The following is a 20,144-nucleotide window of genomic DNA, read 5'->3' on the forward strand; positions in this document are numbered from 1 at the left end:
AATGTACTTTTAATGCTAACTGAAGAGTATTCTTAACTTATGACGTCATAAGGCAATGTTGCTACGTTTCCTTATTACATATTAAGTACCTTAAAATGTATTTAATCTTTTTACATTGATGTTTCTTTAATTAATTGCTTGAATTACGTACATTTTTAGATTTCAACATAATTTAATTTAATATACTCTGATGTTATGACTGAATCCCTTTTTAAGGTTCTTTTTGTTATTTTATAATTTTCTACCTCCCACTTAAAAGAACGTTTTATATTTTTTACGCATCCTTTATAACACAAGACATCGTCATGACCTTTTTTGGAGTGATGAAGTTTATACGTTCAAACCATATTTGGTGAACATCTAGTTTAGTCATTCAAATAAATAAAAAAATATTACTGCCATAAAATAATTTTACGAACATGATTCGTACCAAACTTTTCATTCACCTCAATCCATTCAATTCATTCATTTGAAATTACAAAAATGTAAATTAAACTCCTTATCGTATTAGTAACAGATACATTTCTCAGAATTTCGTACGTCAGAAGAAAATATCGAAGTTCTAAAGTAGGTCGAGACTGTTAGTACAACAATCGAAGAAAACGCGTTTATCGTTCAACGACTACACAGGGCGTTTTAAAAGGTTTATCTACGTCACCGGGTGACTATACAGGATGTTCGGAAATGTTTAAGTAGCGAATACTGCGAACAAAACAGCGCGAGCGAGGCCTTTTATGAAGAATGTGAGAATATGTCGAGCGGAAATTGCGCTGGAAAAGCGCGGAGGCGTTGTTTAGAGAGCGTGCTCTTGAAGTAATTAATTAAATAAAACAATACATATTAAAATTGCGTGATAAAACAGAAATATGGTGTTAATTGATGAACGAAGGAAGTAACCGGATAGTTACGAATTTAGAGATCTTTTTGCTAGTTATTTTACACACAAATATCTCGAGACAAAAGATTTTTCAAAGTGACTGCAAACTGCGGTCCGTGTACAGATAAAGTACTTGCTGATCCTAACACTAAGTGTATTAAGGTTTCCCTAGCGATTGCTTAAATTGGTTCGTGTACAGTGGCCTTAGAATACAATTTTATGTCTTTTACTTCTTATTATAATTAAGATTTAAATGTACATTTTGTACGTAGGTGTCTGGGACCAGAAAGCAAACTAAGTTGTTTACTTAAGATTGTATCCGAAAATACACAAAGCCGATAAAGCACAACAGAGATGAGTAGGTGTTTGTTATTAGCCTTAACTTAAGTGCGAAGGGGTGAGTCGAGTGGGGGTGCCACCCTTAGGGTGAGTTGGCATCCGGGTTGAGTGCCATTGAACGGCCGGCAATTAGGTCGAGCGAGTCCCCATCTTTGTTGGATTCTGTACGCCCATATCCTATGGAATCTTAGACTTTTAAACAATGGCTACAAGCCGATGTCTTCAAAATTAAATTATTGGGCTGTTAAAAGTTTATACGTAATAAAATAAAATAATAATCATAGATATTTAAATTTATTTACGTCAACTAACTATTCCAATTCTTTACTTTTATCACTAAAAATAAATAATTCAAGCGCACTTATAGGTAATAGAAAACCTTGACGATATGAAAGCGGTTTTAGTGACGTATAGAGAAAGTTGAAGTATTGGGCTTACGACTAGAATATAGACAGAACGTAGGTATAGACTTGCTAGATTTTATTATAGTTTAAAATTTATATCCATCAATTTTTTTCTTTCTTTACCATAATTATTTGATGTAATACTAGGCTACAAAGGTATAGGAAGACCGAAAAAATAATGGATGGATTGTGTGAAAGAGGATATGCTTTAGAAGGAAGTGGATTTAGATATGACAGCTGATAGGAATGTATGGAAGAGCAACACATACTGTGCCGACCCTCCGTAGGGACAAGGCAAGTTGTTGAATTATTTGATGTAACCTAGATATTAATAGCCCACTTATCCTGTTTTATTTGGTTATAAAAACACAAGATGCTAAAAACTCCGATGTAATATTGAAACTGCCAATCATTTAATATGAACAAAGCTGAATGTATACAAAATTTTGATTGAATGTGTTCGTAATAGGCCGCTGCGAAGGGAATTAGTCAACGTCAAGTCGAATCGCGCGAGCAATAAATTCAAGATTGAATATTAGCAGGGAGGACGAAACATTTCAGTAATGAATAAGGAAAAAAGTTCATAGCATAGTTAAAAATCGGTACTGTATTATCGTACTTGTATACTTTTAAAATGGATATATCATCTATGGATATCTTATCCGGAGCATAAAAATTAGGGGAAACAAGTTATTTACTCATCGTTAGACTTGAATGATACACTTATATCATATCATATTTTTTTTACTAATATTATAAACGCGAAATCTTAGATAGATGGATGTTTGTTAGCATTTGTAGCCGTAACGGCTGAACGGATCTCAATGAAATTTGGCACAGATGTAGAGTAAAATCTGGAAGAACACATAGGCTAGTAGGTTAAAAATCTATGACTTTTAAGCAATGTTTAGTTTAGAATTTTAATAATATCTATCATCTCCCTTGCCTTATTCAACTCGATAAAGATCAACGCAGCAGGTTTTATGAATCTTTATATCATGGCTTCAATTCTATGATCGAAGATATTTTTTTTTATTAAAAAATAAAAAACGTTTGAAATATAATAAACCAGTATTATTAATGTCTTTATCAGAACTTGTTATTGTTTCATAAGACAGGCATTGCGTTTCACATCAACATCATCATCCTTATCAGCAGGTTTTTGTCCTCCAAATAACTCTATCATACGTCATCTCAGTCATCACTCCTTTTTTGATCATGTCACCTTTCACGCAATTGTTTCACATGCGAAAATATAAAAATAATTTCCGAAGTATAAGCAAGTAAAAATAATTAAGTACTGCAAAGAATTCATAGGTAAAAGTATTCGTAATACTGAATTGTTACTCAAGAATTTACGTTTGCTTGTTTGTACGAAAAAAGAAATAGATAACAGATACAAATGATTTACGCATTCCTTAACAGCGTGGGCGTGGGCACTTTATTTAATAGCAATATAATGAAAATATACGAAACTCTATGAAATAAGGTGAATATTTCTGACATTGAATTACTATAAGATACTTTATCAAATGTAACTGTTCCCGTGCGGCTTCATCCGCATGGAATTATTAAAATTTTGTTTTATTGTTTACATTTTATCAAATTATCAATAGCAAATGACAAAACGACATGACAGGATGTCAAACCATAACAATCTTGCTTCCTTGATGTTGGCAACAACTTATGATCTCTTTCCCACATTAGGAATTTAATCCAAAATATTTACCCCTAAGTTTAAAGGCGTTAAAATGTATAGCGTAAAGCGTGACGTAAGTGTAGGGATTTTATTAAAAAAAGAGTTTTTCGTAAATATGCTGTGATTGCTGACATCTTAGGCAACAAAGAAGTGTGTGTTTACGCTTTATTATAATAGTATAGACTAGCATTTGCCTACGAGGAATAAAAAATAAACTAAGTAACTAGAGGATGTATTTTTCCAGACTATGTACATCTGTGCCAAATATCATCGAGATGCGTTGAGCCGTTTTGAAGGTTCGGAGTAACCTAGTGCATAAAAACTTTCAGATATGTTCATTAACCCACCCCATATTATAACGTCACAACTATCAAATCCAAAAGAGAGAAATAAAAACCTATCAATCTTGTGTCTAAGGTTCAGAAATATTAAAATGATCAGTTATCATAGGAACTTAGAACCTACCTAATTCGTTTAGCCTTCGACAAGTATTACGTATGTCCGCATCGCGTGCCTTCAGAAGTTGAATCTCACCACACCTTGCTTTCAGTTACACAAAAAGGCTATATTTCAATTAAAAATGTAGCTCTGAATCATTACTTTTTAAACATAATCCGCCTTATAGTAGAAATCCTTCTAAAAAGCTACAAAATGGAAGTAAAAAAACAATTAGAGCCATTTCGGTATAGCAAATCACACCCTTACAATCTTCATTTAGTTAAGTTGACATTACTCGAGTGAACTTAGGGCCACCATACACGGACTTTTAGGAGTAGCGACTGCAAACAGTAAACCGTCCACTGCGCAATAAGCGATCCAACAACACTGACTGTTAGAAACAGTCAGTGTACGCCAGCCCTTAGTTGTGTAGATCTGTGAAAGCCAATAATCGGGCGTTGCGACCGTGTTCGCTGCCTCTTCACTTAATGAAACATTTAAATAGAGTCTTGACGTTCTGTGTTAATTAGGAAAACAAATATTGCAATACGGAAGTAAGCAGCATTTATTTTAATTAGGAAAAGTAGAGACAAGATGCTCTGTCAGTTTTATATTTTAAATACTGTAAGAAGGTTATTTATTTAAAGGTGTTATTGTGCGAACCATCATCAAATATTCATGAAGCAGATAACAGAACACTTGAAAGTAGACTACAAAGAATTCCAGCTATCGTAATTAAAGGAAAATAGAACATGTTTAAGAGAATATAACTGAAATTTATTATCGTGGGTTGCCACTAAAATAACAGCAGTACAAAACATGTTAACTATTTTTTTACAAGGGATAGCAATAAAAAAATGGCAGCAGCCCAAGTATGGAAGATCAGCACTTCCCCACTCAGGCACAAGAGAAGGTTTACGATGACGCAGTATAAGCCCAAAGTTAGATGCAACTGCGAGAAAGATGTCAGTTTTGTAACTAGTAACAAACTGGCAGCGTTAAGCAAATAACTTGAAGTTTAAAGTGGACCGTCTCCCCACTGTCGAATACTAATGAGCGAGATGTATTGCTCCGACAATCTTGTTAAAACTTCGACTTCTTGGCAATGATAGAAACGGGTTCACTTGTATTGTCGCATCGAACTGTGATTTATTAGTTATGCCAAGAATTATAACAATTTGAAATATACATTTAAGGAAATCTTCTTCACTTTACAATAGTAATATTGGTAGATTCAAATTATAATTTTACATATTCATCTATAGTAACATTATACAGAGGAGGAGATTTGTATATTTGTCTGTTTTGAAATAAACGATATCAAAAACTATTCCACTATTAAAAAGCTACGTTGTCAGTGAGTAACTAAGGCAACATTTTATATTATTTTTAAATTTCACACAGGCGAAGTCTTCTATACAAATATTATAAAGAGGAAAGATTCATATTTTTGGATTTTTGCATGTATTGAAAAATTAAAAAACTGTTTTTAAAAAAATTTTTGACCATTAAAAAGCTGCTTTGTCAGTGAGTAACATGTGTTATATTTTTTTAATTTCACTCAGGCGAAGTCGCGAGCATTTTCTTGTAATAAAGTAAGATCTAGAGAGGTCAATGCTCAGTATACGATATTTTTAAACTGATGGCTGAACATTGATTGATTTTCTCGATACCAAAATTGTTACTAGCTCTAAAATAACTCAGAGTCTAGTAATAGTAAGTTTATTTTTACTACAAACACTAATAGCGCGAGAAAATGTTTAGTTATTCAATGAAAATGTAATAGAATGAACTAATATTATTCAAAGCGTATTATTTCCTAGAGATTCAGAGTTAGTAACTAAGGTGCAAAATAAACTGGCAAATTCTGGTTACAAGTCCCCCCTTTTACCTCCCCCCAACTTTAATAAGGCGATATCCCAATGGAACTATCAAGTGACAATATTAACATATGACTTAATATAATCCAAGATATGGGTACTGTATTAAAATTGACATGGGTGTGACGTAGCAAGTTTAATTAACCGTTGGTTTCCACTGCGTTAGCCAGTCTGACTTTAATATCCATTTCAATTTTATAAAACGAGCAATAGTATTTACCGATGTTACAATAGTAATAATGAAATCATTTTATTATAAGTAAGTAGTAAGTAATTTTATTTTTGTATAAAAAAACAAGAATGAAATTCATTACAACTTTCAATACATTATTTGAAGAATTTCGTTCGAAATACGAAGAAATCACACGAGTACGGTTGATTAAAACGTATTCAATAGAAAAAATGTATCGACGTTCGGCGGCAAAGATCAAACAAAACTGTTTAGAAAGCTCGTCACGCGTTCACATTTCAAAGGTCTTAAGATGTAAAAACTCTGTGTAAAAAAATAACAAAACATCAAATGTTGCCATTGGTTACGTTGTTAATAAAAAACCAGTGAGGTAAATGATTAAAATTTGTCACATTCACCGTCAAATATAGATACTAAGAGATTCCCTCCTTTGTATCTTGTTAGTGTGGATTTTAAAAGAATAAAATAATCTAGTGTTAAGCTTCATAAAACAAGACATTTGAGCTTACAAAACTTGAGGGTGCAGAATGTAAATCTAAGTCCTGAAGGACGTTACTAGAACTTTACATTAAGTAAACATTAAAGCACATCTGTCTTGTAAGAAAAGGGAATTTTACAATAAGATTCAACTTGTACCTTAAGGAATTAATGTCACTGTGTTTTTTATTTAGTTTTCTATTAAAAAAATACCCACAGTTATACGAGTAGGGTTCATCGTTTAATACAATTTAACAGCCAATTTTAGTACTATTTTTAGAAATGTATATAGCTATCCTTTTTTAAAATGTATACCGTTAAATATTTATAGCTTAGAGTGACAAATATGGCGAAACTATCCAATTCGTCTACGAAGTTATTACAACCAAACCTACTTGTAATTCATCGCTTGTCGCCAATACATTATTTATTCCACTCAGAATACGTTTTGAAACCTAACACATGGATTAATCAATATTCTAGATGCGTTAAATACCGAAATGTATTAGTAATACATCCTGCTCATACTTGGGGTATTTGTTTCGTGAGTGAGTGTGATAACAATATATTCAATGTTCATTACATACAGTCAGGTCTAAAGTCACCTATAATTAGATTCCGATTATTCTAAGGATACAATTTAAGGACCCACCTGTCTCACTGTCACATTAGTTGAATGGTTATTAAGGACGTTTTAATGAGAAGCTGAAAAAGAGTGTGACAATAAATTATTAGTAATGGTAGGATTCTTTATACCACAATTAAATCGCGACCCATATGTTGGTAACGTCTGATCTTGATAATAGCGTTTGAAGACATATTTGTTTTTGGGTGCGGACACACGTCACTACATTTTTATTATCTTTCAACATAATTAACTATAAGTTACACTTGTTTTAAATACTACGTACACGTAAAAATGGTTTAATTTATTTTTGAATCCAAAAATATACATTCGCAGTTTGCAGTTACCACGTGAAATAGTAAGACAAAACTCTGAAATCTTCATTTGACCCAAAAAGAAAATAGTATGAAAGGTATCTTACATAGAGGATGAAACTTGGAAATTGGTTTTCCAACAAGAAAACTGCCAAACACTAAGACTACTGATAGGAAATCTAAACAAAGTTCAAAGTCGGCAAACTAACGTTACGATAAATTGAAGATTACCCAATGTTTTTCTACACTATTTTCTACATTTCGTAAAAACAAATCCTGATTTACAATCTTCTTTCCGTAAGAAGTGAAAGAAAGTGAGATAGAAAAGCCAAACACACAAATCGGAAAAGGACAATCTGTAAATTCCAAGACAGATTTAACATAAAAAAATCGCTGTAAAATGTAATGAATATGCAATATCATTTACAAATCGTCACCATGTAAGTAGAATCGTGCAGTTAAAGTGTGTTAATATATTAACTGAAGTAATTAAAATATTTTGTAAACCGGTTAAAAAGTTGCTTAAGGAGTGCAGCGGCGCGCCTTAGTATCTTAAATATTTAACCGTGACTAAAGTGAATTTAATAAGAGCATATTTGTTTTAAATGTAAATGATTTTTAATTCAATTTTGTCTGAAGACAACAGAGAGAAGAGCAAGAAAAAAACTGCGTAAATATAAGAATTTATTCAGAACTATAAGATTTTTTTCATTTTATAAAGGTCGAGCTTACTTAAAGCAATATTTGTTAAGTAGATAGTTACCAAGTACCAGGATAGCAGAAATCGAAAGGAGGTCGATCGTATCAAAACACGAGGCGCCCGGCCAACATGGCCGCCAATCAGGCTGCACGACTTGCGGTCCCGATGTGTTAACGGGGAAAAAGGCCTCGACGGGAGATGGATTTAGATATCGGACGATGCAAAGCCCCTATTGGGTCATTTGCGGCGACTAGACGGGGATTTAAGCTCGCTATAAGTAACGAAGAGGACATGAAGCTTACATTTTAAACAAATGTAGTTTTTGTTAACTACGTACAAATAGTATAACTATAAGGGTGAGTTGCATCAAATCGCTGGTTATCGTAAAAGTTATAATAGGGTTACAAGTGCAAAAACATATTCTCACAGAGGTTTTATGTGTTTTTCGTTTTTACAATGGAAACATTTAAACCTGAATGTCACTAAAGTGTCAAGTTGGTGTCAAGAATGACATTTACGTAAATTAAAATGTTTGGAAATTCATGTTTCGCCGATTATATTTATGTATCATACGCATGGTATTTTATAGTGAAATAAACTTTTTGAACACGAAGATGGAGAAAATGGCAAACTCTTGTGAAAATAAACTAGTTTGGGCCATTATTGAAACTGTATTTACTTTACTAGTCAAATATGTAGCAAAAATGAAGCAATAAAATTATACAAATATAAATGCATCTTATTTATTTTCCATATTATAAATTGTCCTGTCAATGCATATTATAAATTGACCTTTTATGGAGGACATTTTTTTAAATAAGAGAAAAGGGACAAGCGCTGTTGCTATGGCCTTAGACACTCGAAATTTGTCCAAACTGAATGTTTGGCCAAATTTCGAGTTCCATCTTGGAAATCCATTATTTCCGAGCACGCAAGACTTTATTCTTCTGGATTACGTATAGGATAATAGTAGATATCTTCTTTTTCCATTACTTTTTCCATTATTTGTGCTTTTGAAGATAAGAGCTTGTGACAGTTGACACTACCGAACTGACACTAACCGTAACGCTAACTATAACCGCCCAAAATCGGGCGGTTATGATTAGTGTCAAATATGACGTTATTTTGACCAGCGCAAAACTGGTGTAGCGAATATCATGAACATCCGAAGACGTAACCATCGGGAATGTGCTGGTTAAGGTTTATAGTTAGTTAATGTAACTCATCCTTAGTAAATTTTAAGATTATTACAAATATTACCATTTCAAATAATTTTAACTTTAACGGTAACCGGCGATATGGTGCAACTCACCCTTAGTAAGATATTTTGACATTCCTAATTCATCGTTTCGTATTTTTGTCTGTTGCTTTATTTTTATTGCCTTCATCGCCTACGTAAAATTTTATTTCGCAATAAATTACATTTGAGTTATTAATCGAGTCGATAATTTAAATAATCGATTCCATTAATAACAGCTGGCCACTTACAACGCTATAAAATCATTTCGCGGTAAAAAAAAAGAAAATCGACGCTTCCAAATTCATCAGTATAACAGGGGTTCATTAAAAGTTGCTTGGGCGGACATTTCGAGATCGGGCAACGTAAACTTTTACCAACCATAGCTGGGAATAGGTTAATTATCCCGTGCTGCGAACAAAAATGGCCGTGTTTTAATTATGGGTCGGTTTAATTGCGTTAACTGGGGGGTAATGCTCGATGTTTTGACGTAAATCGCACCCCGGAATGTGTTTTATTATACTGATAAGATCATCGGGATGACCAATTGTGAAGTTAATAGCTTTTTAAAGCATATTTTAAGTTATAAAAAAATACAAACAAGCCAATTAAAATAAATTAAACATTTCTTCAGAATATTTAGTTACTATTGTGTCTAGTTTACATTATTACATTCCAGCGAACAAATCTTGCGCTGGACTGGAATGAAATAAACGAGCATTCAGCTGACATATGTTCTTACCTCTTTATTGCAATTATTGACTAAATTTTATTTATTAGCTTTATCTAAAATTCAAATGTAACTCAAGACGTTTCATTCAAAAGGTCCTATAATTTTTTATTTCATAAGTCTCCCTATATTACTAATCCGATCATGTAGTCACGGATATATTTGATATGCGCATAAATTATAAGCAAAGAAATTGTATGAGTGAAACGAAATAACATGGGTCGATATAACGTTCATACAAACATGGTCGATGAGCTCTGACATGTAACTTAACTCACGTTCTTTGGGGCTTGCCAAATAGGTTTAACAATAATTGCTATTGATTTGAGATAAGGTTGTATTTCGCTTGTATATATTTAAATCACGCAAGTGACGTCATCATTTACTTAATAGAATTGCAGTTGTAAACAAGGTTCAATGCAATTTACAGTTTTCATTACATTTTAAATCAACTATAACTTGATTTAACAAAGTTAATATAGATATGTTCATGCACCTATTAACATGTATCCATGCCCCGATGAACGGTGAAGTCGAGGGAACCAGAGGGGTTGTAATGGGTAGGCTCCACGTTCCTTCCCTCTTGGCCAGGGATGTGGAGAGAGTCCCAGATACCCTGTGTGTCTTTCCCCAAGGCACCTGGGATGCGTAACGCATTCCCCCTCGTAAAAAAAGGTATTTTCATACACTAGATCTTGCTAACAACAATAATTACAAAAAAATCTTTAAAACCCTGAAATTGTAAACATTTTTTAAAGAACATGTTTGCTTTAACAATAAATTATTTCCTATACAACAAATGTTGAGTATTGCTTTGTGGTATATGAAACTGTCACAGAGGCGCTATCCAGAGCACACACGGCGTAGAAATAAGCCGGGCTTCGGGCAAATAGATTTTACGTAATACATTGCGGGAACATCGCGAAGTAGGTCAGTAACAAAGCCGACGGGATGGGTCGTCGCTTCATTATGCGCCACTGGTACATAACAGTACAACACTGATTGAATTACTTCTGATATGGCTGTGGAAAGGTTCAACCAAAAACCCCCAACGCGTTACTCTATCTTCATCTTAGTGCGTATTTCCAATAGCGGTGAGCGGCTTTCATTTTGTAAAGAAGACGAAAGACGTGGCATGAAGGCAATACTAGTCAACAGTGGAAATTATTTTTATCCTTTATGACTAGTAAGACATCCTCTGCATCGGGTAGGTAGACAAATGAAATTGCCGAGATAGTTAACAGATGATTTTTAAATGGTCCAGTAATTATTAAAAAGTGGGAATATAGAGGAAAAGGTATTTTAAATCCAACGGTTCACAACTACATTATTCCTGTAACGTAAAAGAGTTGAATGAAATAACGCACGTGTATTTTACAAAACACACTCAAGCGTTTCGAAGGCCTCCTTTAGTGCGCTGTAGAATGAATAAATTTTCCAGGTTTTATTGCGTGAAGCTTTTGAAATTCAAGTGCCAACATACAAATACATAGATATGTGGTTTTTTCATCGTGAAAAGCTTTCGTCACACTTCTTCTTTGGCTTCTTTGTTAAATAAATTTATTATGTGGTTTGTTTTTAATTTTAGTGTGGGAACAAAAAAATACTATTCAAAAAAGACTAACCTGATACATGCGTGGAAAGAAATTTGTTCCACGTATTTCTGCGATATGGTGATGGGTTTCATTTTGACAAACGTAACTGACTCTAGAGATCTGAATTTAAGACAATATTTTACAGCGATCAACAAAAAAGCATCAGCCTTTAACTCATCATCTTTGTTTTCAAAGAGAATGAAAGAGACAACAATATGTTTCTATACAAGTTTTACAGTGTAAACTCGCAATAAAGCGAATCATACGTATTAAAGTTCAATCTAATTCGAATTCAGAATGAGACCGCAGCCTGCGCGGCTCTGTGCGGTTGCAGTTTGCGGTTCCCATGTATTGCAATAGTATGACCCTCGTACTAATCTTTACATGCTAATTTTAGATATATGTACTAGACAATAGAAATGAAAATAAAATAAAGATATGCCTAAAACATATACGCGTAAAGGTATATCTAGTATAAGTGGAATAGAAATTAAAAGCCTGTCGTAAGTAATGTACATAGCCTATACTAATATTATAAAGAGGAAAGATTTGTATTTTTGTATGTAGTGAAATCAAAAACTACTGGACCGATTTAGAAAATTCTTTCACCGTTAGAAAGGTAATTTGTCTGTGAGTAACATAGGCTATATTTTTACGCGGGTGAAGTCGCGAGCAACAGCTAGTAAACTTAATTTAGTTACAGTTACAAAAATCACGCATATATTTAAATATTTCTCCAAAATAAATGCATTTATCATTTATTTAATTATGTTAAATAACCTGCAATATCTTCAAGGTGCTTATTATAAATTCTACCGTCTTGAAGGGATCGGGACGTTATCTGCATACTAAAATTGCACGTCTATCTCTTAAGGAGTTTCATTCTCACGTAAATGCGATTTATTACAAAGGATAAGAGTTTGATAAAGGTTTTAGAGTAAAATAAATCTTTATGCATAATAAAGTACTTAATTATCTCGTACTTTATGTTTAAAACTATAGTATTTTTATGTAAGTTTATTTAGTAGACAAAGAAAGTTACGGCATTATAATATCTCAGACCAAGGATAATTAGAGGCGGAAAAAATATTATTTCTAATCGAATAATCGTATAGAGCGATTCGATTAATCGAACTATCGAAATGCGTGTAAAAGTCTGCTCAATCGTCCGATGTCCGGGGTCTGCATTGATTGTACGTTGCCGACAAGATTAATGGAGATTCGAATTCTAATTGGATAGGCGCTGTACTGTAAACATCACGGGGTAGCTGGAATTTGTAATGACTAGTTAAAGCAGGGATATTCCCTTTATAAGCTTTGGCGTCTATTTTAGGCAATTAGTACAGATATAGGGTACACACTTCCCTCCTTATAGGGTTGCCACAATAGATTTTCGTATTTCATAATCTACGGTACCATCCTTGATATGAATCGTCACTTTTTATTCATGACAATTACATGGTGAAATTAGATTTTAAGACAGAATAGTATAACAGCACGTGTCGAGAACTATTTGCAGAAAATAAACTATATATTCTACAGTTAGATATCTATTAGAATATTGATGTCCCTAGAATATAAATATAATATAAAAATTGAATCAAGTCCCAACAATATTGCACAATAAAAGGTATCCTAAAAGTATTCCATATAACCTGAGGTAACTTAATATATTGAAAGCATACGACAAATGATAAAGTATTTCAGCAATTCTTTTGATATCCCTTGAGCATAAGTGGATTACTGCGCATGGCTTGGGTCAGGGCGAGCGCGACGTGCATACAATAACAATTTTATAGTAGTGGCAGAGTTGGCACATGGTGTAAAAGAATACTATTGGTCCTGACGGGCCAACTCAAATGTCTGGTTACAATATACCTTAAGCTACGTTCACTTGCTATAAAATTTACGCATTCTGATGGAATCGATTGCAATTTAGATTTTACCTTTAGAATTCTATACATTCTAAATGCTGGTGCTCTTTGCTGGTGATATTCAACTTTTTTTCAGCATACTATCCTTTGCCCTACGGATGGTCAGCATATTCTTTACTCTACTGTACATCTTTATCAACTGTCATATTTGAATTAACTATTTTACGTATATGGTATCGGTATTCCACAGTTATATAGTCTGTAACAAAGTTAATAATTCAATACATACCACGAGTGCGTATCGCACCCGTCTTTCCGCCACAGCGTATGGCTCCCTATTATGCTGCAGGTGGCGACCTGGAAACAAAAAAAAAAACAGTTACAGATTATGAAATAAAAAAAGACTAAAAACATACACAAGCATTCATTTTTATCTGTCTTTCAAAGAGTAAAAAAGTAGTAGTAATTTTGAAACCGTATTTCTAAAGACAGTTACATATTAACTCATCTATAATTTATCATAGAGTAAATAGGTTTCAGAGTAACAACTCTACACTTTAGGTACTTAAACTGTATTCGACATTTCTGTCATCAATAACGTTAAATCAAACTATGTAGTTTTCATACGATTTGTACCGGTCAAAACAATTATAGCAGTTCTTAACACGGATACAGGCGAGGTTGAATTCCAACGCAACATTTCCCCGAAAGCTATTTCTGACGTTGGCTTGAATAATGATCTGGTAACGATTAATGAGAAAATAGGGAATGTTAGGGGCAGGCGTGTACTGGAACGTACGCGACTAGCACACCGTCCACAATTATGTTTATGAGTATAGAAGGCGGCATTCGATTTGGCACACAAGGTGCCAGGAAACTCTTGTGTTTGCCGTGTCAACTCAATGGTCACATTCGAATGATAGTCGATAAAAAGAAAGCAATAATTGTGATTGGTTAATTCCAATAATTCGAAGCCAAGAAGACTTTTTGATACGTAGCTCTTCTCTTAAAGCTTAGAATGGTTTTAATGTAAATAACTTACTTGATACTAAAAGACTTCATTTTATGATAAGTCGATGTCCTATTAAATAAACTGTTTCTTTTGTAGTTTCTTAGAATCACGAGAAAATACAAGCTAATACCCTCGAAATTTGATTTCGATAAAATTTATTTTCTTTGAATTCTGACTCGCTAACTTTTGTACCATCAATTTCATTGCTTACTAACGTCTTTACAAACTTTTGGGGAAGTTGTATCGACTTATAAAAGCTTTCGTCTATAGAATAATTAATCAAACGCAACAAACGCCGGTGAACTTTCAACTGAACATAACCAAAAGAGTAAAAGATATACTACAATGGTGAAGATATATGACTAGAAACTATGACAATGAAAATGCTAGAGTTTTTGTAGGTCACCTAGCAACCACCTATCAAGGACATAATCTACAAGATACAATTTACAATGCTCACAAATAATAACCATTAAAAGTAAGCTAAACAAATGAATCAAATACCTTAAAATTTATTAGAAGAAAATATTTATACTATTTTCAGTAGCAAATAAAAACTTGAAAATTGTTCCAAATAATTTTAGTTTAACTTGTTGTATACCTTAACACTAAAGCCTAGGGATGATTTTTGGATGCGATCTCAAAACCACCTTGATGTCCATAATACCAATCAGCTGCGGTTAGAGTCAAAACAAGTTGTTAACCAAACAGTGTCTAGTATTTTCAGGGGTAATACAATCAAGAAGTATGCACAAAGTCAAGTCAAGAATGCGCAAAGTCCTAGAATAGGCAAATTATTGGTTGACATAATGCAATATAGCAACAATAAACTGTCAAGTCAGTACAAGGTACAGGCAAACCGTACAATAATAGGTTTACGTTCGCCTAATGCCCTTAATCTGATAGTAGCTACAGTTTACTTGTTACATAATAGACCGAGTTTCGACTGGGAACAAAGGTTTTCGTACACTGCCTAACAAAAGTAACCCTTATCTAAATTGCCCCAAGTGACTACATTGTTTTTGTTCAGCTAACCTATCTTTTTGTATTTTATAGGTCGTTTAGAAATCAAAATTATTTTGTTATTTAAATATTTAGATAAACGAAACACTTTAGTAATTATGGTCCGTACAGGCGACAATTTACAAATCAAGTAATCTGTGTGTATACTAACAAAGTTGCAAATTCAACTAATACAGAGTACTCAGCATTTAGATTATTAGAACAAAATTTAATCAAACAATAACAGTACGAGTAACCAGTTACAAAATCATCAACGTTTTAGCACCGTCCTCGGAAGCCTGTCCAAACATCAAACGAACACCGAACGAGGCAATAACTCAATACAGCCGAAATAAAGCACACAAAAGGAGGGGCGAGGCCAGTACAAATAATCAATTAGGGACGACGTCTTTGGTAGAATAAACATTTGCCTACTGCGGCAACAGGCCTTGAGATGCTGCGAGCATTTTCTAAAATCCACAACAATATCTATTTAATTCACGTAAAATCAACAGGCAAGTAACAATAGTATCTATCAAATGTCACGAACTCGGAGAATTGCGGTCTGTAGTTCAATTTGCCATACTCGGACCGCCACTAAAAATACTGGCATCCGTACTCCAAAAATTCCAAGCAGTCGTGTATGTCAGGCCATGGTCTAAAAATAGCAACTAATTTGTGATATAAGTAAGGTACCACATAGATACAAGAAAGTAAATATTCAGGCCTACACTTTCCTGGTTCTATGAGTAGAAATTATTTAACTACACAATAGCATTAAGAGCACTAACTTAATACAGTCTTGCTAATAGTTCATCATCACCAGCTCACTATACGTCCCCACATCAAACACAAGATGGTAAACTAATACTAACAATAACTATAAATGTGGTATCAACGTTTCTTCACCATAAAGATAAAAAACATATTTAAGAACATACGTAAATATGTAATTACAAGTTACTTTAATTGTCGTGGCAATAATATGCAAAGTATTTAAAAGTATTACCTTATCAAATATTATCAGCGAACATAAAATACAACTTACCTACTGCAGTTAGGAGATTTAAACTCAAGTACGTGACATAATGAGATAAGCAGATATATTAAATTACAAATTTTACATCAAAGCTTCTTTAATTTTTTAAAGTTAACGACCTGGAATAACTGAAATCACGAAGTGAAGTATACCCATAGACTATGTACAGTATTTAACAGTGGTAGGGCCCGCTTTAATGTCTTCGCACGAATTGTCCGGCTCGCCCGGTGTAATACCACGACCACACAAAACAGGCGTGAAGTGGACGCAATTCCGCATTTCGTCTGGTGAGTGTGGTGCCGGAGGCCTAATTTTAGTCCCTTTCCCTTTTCACCCTTTACTTAAGAGGAAAGGATAGGAAGGAGAAGTGGATTTCACGGTGGAGGAGGCGCATAGAAAGAGGAAATATCCTCCTTATATGCGTCTCCTCCTCTGTCAATGAAGGGCAGGCAACGCACCTGCCATTGCGGATGTTTATGGGCAGCGGTCGCTTTCCATTTCGGTGGATTCAGTGCTCGTTTGCCACCTTATATTATATTAAAAAAATGTACAATTACAGAAGCGTCACTTCTTACCTTTAAACGCCAAAAGCCATTTTCTTATTAGAAAAAGTTGCAATTATATTTAAAACAATTTATTTTAATAATTTGATATTTAAATTATCTTCAGTGTTGTTACACTACCGAATTTGGGACACGACTTTGAAACGTTATCAAAGGAAAAATACTTTATCTTATAAAAATCACATTAAAGATTATTAAATATTTGTACAGAGCTTCCTAGATCAAATTAAATGATAACAAAACGGGGACGGGTGCACTAGTGTTGTGCGTGATTATCAAATCACAGTATTTGTTCCGCGGTCTTAATGATAAACAATCACTTATAAAAGTAGCAAAACAGATAACAATGCTATTACATAATTACAAATTATTTTAATTAAAGACAACGATATTCGGCCGTTCTCACTTCTGATGGAGCTCTTCATCAATGCAACCAAACGACATCCTTATTCCGACACAGCATAATAGTGATGTGCAACTAAAATCCGCACCAGATTATTGATTGGTTTGGTATAAAAATCAACTAGAAACAAGGAAATGAATCACCGAGTCTTATTCTGTACCCGTAGCATTAGTGATGACTTCACCACTGTTGCGACAACGGATGGATTCTCCGATTTAAAAATACTTCAACGTTACACATTGCGATACAAACGGGTATTGTTTTATAACTAGTGTACTAGGGCTGCCAAAAACGGGTAACAACGACTTGTGAAGACTTGATTCCTGGCGTATGATAAAATAGAAGAAAACAGCATAATCAGTGACTTACATACTGACGAAGACATCGAAATAGCAGGTGAAACTTGAATAGGTGACAACCCTAGAACGTTTCCGAGTTACGTTAGCAACATTTTATTCACCGATTTAAATGCCATTATCGATACACTGTAAGTAGCATTGTATAGTAGTGTTTTTCATTACACTAATATTACAAGAAATGTGTTTTGTGCTTGTATCAAATAATCTTAACTAATGGACTGATTTTATAAACTTCTTTTACTATTAGAATGCTACATTATCCCTCAACAAAAGGCTATATTTAGTACTGTTATAGAATGCCCTTATAAAGAGGAAAGATTTGTATTTTTGTATGTATTCGTTCACCATTTATCTGTGAGTAATATAGACTATATTTAGTATTTTTTGTTCACGCGGGCAAAATCGCAAGCTAGAACTAAATACATATTTCGTTTATAACCGTGGTTTTTAACATCGGAAATAATTACTACATTATTATTGTTTGGTATAATTCAATTTCGTTTCCGAGTAGAGACGGATTACAGTAATATAGTGAACGGTGAAGATAAAAAAATGACGTCATAACCAACGCTGACGTAATTGCAACAATTTCCCGCTTACCAAATGAATTATTATTCGGAAATGGAACATCGTGATAAAATTTTGATTGATGGTGAATTACAATAAAAATATTAATGACTAGCTTTCGCCCGCGACTCCGTCCACGGGGATTTAAAAAATCAGTGAGTAGCCTATGTGTTCTTCAGGACTATCGTCTACATCTACACCAAATTTTATCTAAATCCGTTCAGCCGCTCTTCCATTTAACTTTCGCATATTATTATGAAGTATGATAGATCATTAGGACAAGATACTATTTATGACAGAGCCGAATAATCGATTTCTAAGATTAATTAACTTATTCTGTACCTATAGATTGGAATACAAGAATTGATCCATCGTCTTATAAACGATACGATTAGGTTTTTCTATTGCTAATTACTGTTCTAAGATCGTTTCATGGTTCGAAGTCAATAATTAAATTGATACAGGTAATTCGATTCCTGCAAAGTAACAATCATAAGCTACACGGAAAAATAAACGAACAATAGTAGATATCTAAAAATAAAACTACCGCACAAATATGTACATATTCATAGAATCAGTTGCGAGGCTTTTATATCAAACAATAGGAGGTATTCGATTACTTGCTGACCTTCTCGATAGAGCGAGATAGGATCGATCCTGTAGCGATGTTGGATGACTCACGTCCTCAGAATACGCCTCTCTTGGCTCGGTATATAATTATTACGCGTCTAGACATGCGGCGACGACCGGGCGCCGTCTATGGCAATATAATGCTGCATTGACATTTGCTGTATCAATATTAAAAGGATGAAACTAGGCCGGTACACTTCAAAAAATACTGTGTACCTCTATTTAAAGCATATGGATTATGTAACATCATTGGAAAATTAAACGCAAATTGAAATAAACTAGTTACAGATAAATTACGATATTCGAAAATCAAACATTTTCACTTAAAGATTTAAGAATAAAACAAAAAAATGTGATTTTGCAATAAAAAACTGAACAGCTTCTATGAAATGGAGGTGTAACTTCATGTACATAGTTACGTAGAGTCGTTATTAATATAACGACATTTAAATCAAGTAACTTTTTCTACGATTAGTTATTTTATCCTCGAATAGATTCGTACATTGCGACCATATTAAAAGTGTTGCAGTTGTTAATTAAGACATTTATCTTTAGCAGATAATGTAAAAATTATATCATAACAAAAAGATTTTATTGCTGGTTATGTTTTACAAAAAATATGATGAAAAGTTTGATTGGATACCTCGTTGGGCACGGTGAGAAGTTAAATTTCCCGATGGACCGACCCAATGCCAACCTTGCAAATTTCCAATATTTATTATTTGACCTAGTGATGAATAGTTATTTCGTATAACTTGTTTTATTTATTCTTAAATATAACCAAAGTATAGAACAGGAGTAGGGGAGAAGAAATAGTGTTACATAAAGCCAGATGTAGCAAAAGCGTTTTGTAACTACAAAGAAGAAAATTCACTAATTTTTCATATCATCTACTTCACATTTAATTAAAAAGGTCAGCGGCAATTTCTAAATTTTTGCAAATAAATCCATCACCATTGAAATTGTTACAAATTTTGTTAGGTTAGGTTATAATTGTACTGAGATAAAATGTCGTGTCCGCTAAAAGTAAGTAAGGAGCGGAAGGCATACCTGAAGGCGAGGCGAGAGCAGGGACAAGGCGAAAGAGTGCACAGGACGGATAGCACGAGCAGGCGCTTACGTTAGCTGAATCTCCCCTTGTCTCCATATCACATTGGGGTCTCACTAAATGTCCAGACGGGGCCGGCTGC

The 20,144-nt window shown here is 33.7% G+C and overlaps 1 protein-coding gene across 4 annotated transcripts in view; it reads right to left on the minus strand.

Annotated features, from left to right (window-relative positions):
- Positions 1 to 20,144, minus strand: part of LOC106111345 (plasma membrane calcium-transporting ATPase 2) — a 133,011-nt gene that overhangs the window by 57,972 nt on the left and 54,895 nt on the right. For all 4 annotated transcript variants that reach the window (XM_013293379.1, XM_013293380.1, XM_013293378.1 and 1 more), the window contains one exon: positions 13,669 to 13,736. The gene's annotated coding sequence lies outside the window, so the exon portion shown is untranslated. The remainder of the gene's footprint in view (positions 1 to 13,668; positions 13,737 to 20,144) is intronic.

This window comes from Papilio polytes, unplaced genomic scaffold, assembly GCF_000836215.1.
Source record: "Papilio polytes unplaced genomic scaffold, Ppol_1.0 DF824169.1, whole genome shotgun sequence".
Classification (NCBI taxonomy): domain Eukaryota; kingdom Metazoa; phylum Arthropoda; class Insecta; order Lepidoptera; family Papilionidae; genus Papilio; species Papilio polytes.